The sequence below is a fragment of the Phalangium opilio genome, unplaced genomic scaffold (genome assembly GCF_054372755.1).
Source record: "Phalangium opilio isolate 3A_F unplaced genomic scaffold, DU_Popi_V2 ptg000200l_1, whole genome shotgun sequence".
In the NCBI taxonomy this organism is placed as follows: domain Eukaryota; kingdom Metazoa; phylum Arthropoda; class Arachnida; order Opiliones; family Phalangiidae; genus Phalangium; species Phalangium opilio.
Window position 1 is genome coordinate 60845 of NW_028324213.1, and position 5073 is coordinate 65917.

A 5073-nucleotide genomic window follows, 5' to 3' on the forward strand; every position below is an offset into this window, starting at 1 on the left:
AAAAGAAGTGGCAAAAACCTGCTGGCTCTTTACAACCACTTAATTTGACTTAATACCCAATTTCCAACAACAATAATATACCGGGATTTAGTCCCCTGGTTTAATTGACAACCTACTAGCATCGAAATTCTCATTAAGAATGGCTCCTGCGGATAAAAAAATGCAATTTACAACTAGGTGGGCGTTATCTCATTAGATTTGAAAAATATCATCATGCCTAAACGTTTAGATTTTTTTAAAGCAATCTTAGCACCAAAAAATATTTTTTGATACAAAATAAATGTTTTATATTCTTATTGAGAATAAGACAAGAGGATAAAAAGGTCTGTCCTCTCGTAATTTTTTAAGCTTTTATCATGATTACTCTATACAACAGTATCAAGGAGTATAAGCACATTAGTGGAAGCAGTATTTTTTTCCGAAACAATCTCGCTTATGTTTATCCTCTCTAGACTTCGCTAAAAACGTATTACTCCTACGTAAAATATTAATAGACAGGCAAGGATTCATACCATTAAAGGAGCGCAATATTATCCATATTTTCATTTCATATACAGAGAAAAGAAATTATTATGTTTCTGAGAGGAGCTTCCCATTTTTGTTGTTGTTTTGAAAAATATGTCGCAATGCACGGGCCTTGATAGATATAGAAGGCAATGAATGAAATATATCACAATGCACGTGCCTTGATAGATATAGGAGGCAATGAATGAAATATATCACAATGCACAGGCCTTGATAGATATAGGAGACAATGAAGGAGATATATCGCATGCACGGGCCTTGGTAGATATAGGAGGTAATGATAATCTCTCTCTTTGCACGAGAGGATTATCTTTAATATTTAAATAAATATAATTATTTTTAATTATTTTAATCTTCAATAATTAACATTAATAATAGTTATATCGTTTAAAATAAAGTTATACCTATTATCTTCTCAAACTTTGCTAATATTGACGTTTAAAGTGAAGGGTACCCCTCTTGCCCGCTTTCTTCAAATTTTGGGGTATATATACGATTCGTTTCCGTTATAATAGTAAGGAAAAAGCGCAATTGCGAAAACCTTTGGTGGCCGATCCCACCATAGGGAGGCTAGACGTTTCTCGTAACCCTAGCTGATGGCCGCGTGTATCCTAAAACCAAACGATGATAATGGAGTAGAAGCCAATAATACAGATTGGTGTCTATGTGGAATAGACGGCAGACCAGTGGATGGTGGTGTTAGAAGCCAGTGTAAGTGCAGACTGGTGTCAATGTGGGATAGACAAAGAACAGACGATGGTGGTGATTAGAAGCCAGTATGTACAGACTGGTGTCCAAGTGGAATGGACGAAGACCAGAAGATGGTGGTGATTAGAAGCCAGTAAGAACTCAACACAGGTGGTGTGAGAACTCAAGAAGAGGAGCCATTTCCGTGACTGTGAAAGCAGTTCGGAAATGGCGAACACGTTTGCTCCGATTTGGAAACTGCGAACGCGGTCACGTGGGTGTAACAACGGACAGACAGACACACAGACAGACAGACAGACAGACAGACAGACACGGCCGTTACAGAACCTCTCCTGGACTACGTCACACGGAGAGGTAAAAAGTGTCTCTAAAGAGGTGTTTCTATTTGGCTTCTGAATTTCCCAAACATAAGCGAGCCTATAAGAACAGAGGGCGTGTCTGAGAGGTTTTAAAAAATGACAACGGATATTCCCCAGACCTCAACGCGCCGCAAAGGCTAGCGTGGATATTAGGGTTAGGGACCCAGTAGTTTTTTTTAAATACGAAAAAACCTTTTTTTATCGTTTAAGTTAAGATAAAAAATATTTATGAAGAGTATTATATAACTTAGTTAATTTAGTCTTCTGAATATGAGCACTATATTAAAAAATACAGCGGTAACAATAACCAAAAACTGACAAAAAAACCAAAATTTAAGATTTTACTTACTTGGAAAAAACCGCACTGGTGGAACTCTCCCGCCAAGCCTTATTCTACTCCCCCCGTATACCATTTTTTGTGGTAGGGACTAGTGGCAAGAGGAAACGATAGAGAAGGGAACGTTTTGATTGGACAATACTACCCAACGTCACCCCGTTCGTGAAAAAACTACTCTCACAGAAATATTTTTGGCGCTAAGCCCGGCTTGAAAGGGGGGGGGGGAAATATTTCCCCTAAACTAGTCGGAAACTGAAGACGGCCAGGGTATAAACCGTTACATCTCAGTACTTCGAGGGGGGTTATGGACTTCTGATCAACGTCATTCGGCTTTTCAATCGATACAACTGAAAAGTCAGAATCAGCTGAAGACGCCTCTTCAACGGTTTCTAAACTTCTCTGAGAAGTAACAAAATCTGATTGTTGCTTCTTCTTCTCCATCGATGACGACGATGATCTTTTCTACGTTAAGGCATCGTAAGCAAAATCAATGGTTGACTGAACATCATCCACTTTAAAGATTCTGTTTACAAGAAGTTTTGGCAGACATGTTATATTTTGAATAAAAGCAATAGATTTACCGCTTTTCTTCATAGTGTACGCCTTTTCAATTTGCAAACTAATATAATCTTGATTCTCTCTTGCGAAATCAACTTCAACTTCATTCGTAAAGCCGCATTTTCATAGAAGCTAGAAGCGTGAAAAAAACGCGCGAGAGCGAGAAAATGTCGCTAGAACTCAATCTCGCTTCTAGCTTTGGTATATCATTTACACTGGAAGCATATACTAGAAGCCAGAAAATGACAAACTAGAGCGAAAAAATTACGCTAGCTCCGATCTGTCTGAGACAGATATTTCTAGCGTCCCGCTTAGCGAGAAGCGAGATGCTGCTGACACGTGATGCATTTTTAACGAATCATAAGGACATAAACAAAGTGGGGTTTACTTAACGTGGTTTCTTCTGCATTTGGAAGCACGAGTTCTATGTCGGCATGATGGCGAGTAAGAAAGAGTTAAAGGGAGGGTGAAATCGAAAATCAAGTTAATTTTTTATCGATTATTTTACTAATTATAAGACTAATCAGCATAGTTAAACATCCAATAATAACACCGAATGATTTAAAAATTCAAATACGTTTAAAATATCATTTATAATTTTACTAATTGCGCAACGCCCTGCCTTTTTATTAACAAAATTCTTGTGGCACGCTCCATGTCAAAAGTTATTTATCGCTAGATTTGATAAAATTTGCGCGCGATGTAAAAATCGTGGCACGAGATGTGGTCCTGCATGTGGAGCGTGCTACGATTTGAAATTAAATTTAAATCTAAGCCTAATTTTAATTTTAAAATCATTCAGTGTTATTTCTTGGATGTTTCTCTATGCAGATTGGTCTAATAATTAGGAGAGGAACAGATAAAAAATCACATGATTTTCCACTTCATCATTATTAGTTAGTTATTAGACAATTATTAGTTGCATAATAATTAGAGAAGGTTTATGGACAGAAAGTTGAAAGATTATAGAAATAGGGAGATCAACGAAACGTTGTGGGAGGAAGTTGCTTACCAAAATAATCAGACCTATAAATTTCGTGTTGGCCTACTGTTGTCGTTGTTTTTGCCTTGAAACGTTGTTACTTCAGAGGAGAGTGTTAAGAGCAATTGTAGTATTAACTACTTTTAGTTTTTGACGGTAGAGGGCGCAGAGGTTAAAAAATTCAAGTTTACCGTTTTCAATGAAAACGCGTCAGCGAGAAATGAATTGCGAGAACGCGCTGTGTTTTTCTAGCGCGAGAGTTTGAAACCGCTACAGCAACACGCTACTCGCCAAGCGGGAAGCGAGAACGCAATTTCTAGCGTCTATGAAAATGCGGCTTTAGACTTTTCAGAGAATAATTTCGAAATTTCTCACTTTTAAAATCTTGAGCAAGTCTAAAACCCATATTTTCGGCGAAGGGTGGAACACTTCCCTTACATTCAAAATACATTCCCTTTACTTGTATTTTTCCGAGTTGTAATTCAGTCATTGTTCCAAAAATTTTATCGAAAACATTTCATTAAAACAAGATTCAACTCCAATTGAATAATTACATTCATCAACCATAATCCTTTTTAATTTTCCACCCATATTAATTTCAAAATTCCCTGGTTGAACGATATTTATTATTCTAACATTTAGGGATAGATCATCAGTAAACCTAACTGCAAATGCGCTCCCATAGACGTTAATGCTCATGAAAATTTTGTCGACAGAATTAATCATTTTTGAAAATACAACATTTTGATTCTTAGATACTAAATAAAAATTATTAACCAAAAAACCGAACTTCTGCTCTTCGTTAGCAAGAGAGTGATTTTTTACCTGATTACCATTATTACTATTGTTCTTATTTTTATTTTTGATCTTATTTCTTTTTTATTATTTTTCTTCTTTTTAACTGTCATTGGCGACGTCCCCACCTGTTGACTCATTTTAATAAATGAACAACACTCGAGTACACAGCCTTGATAATACTATTCAAAACTCAGAAATCTGAGTCACTCGTTTTTTTACGCTTATTGAAGAGGAGGTGAAAGATCAACTTTATAATTTTATTTAAAACAAATGTAGCGGATGCGAAATAGATCAACCAGCCCACCTGCAACATGATTGTATAATGATGGATTGGGAAGACAGAATTGAATCACACTATTTAGTTGCTGTTGATAAGTTAAATTTTTCTAGTATTTACTCTAAATATTCCGGAAAATCTTTTCTAGAGTCTAGTTTCTGCCAACTCGTGATAAGTAATATTGTTTGTACGGCGAAGAAAACGCTATTTGAAAAATAAATATAATAATCACTTGACACGTTTGAAAAGTTTCATTTTTAAAAATGGAGTTTGCAACATCCTTTTAATGGTCTTATGACAGGGGCAACTCAATCAGGGAAATCATATTTTGTGGCCAATATTACAAAGTACAGAGATATATGCATTTCACCACCACCTGATAGTATATTATGGGGTTATACCGAATTTCAACCCAAACTATTTAATTCTGTGTTAGATCATTTCCCTAATGTTGAATTCCACGAAGGTTTGCTAGATGTTAAAATATTAGATGCTAATGTTAAGAACTTTGTTATATTGGATGATTTAT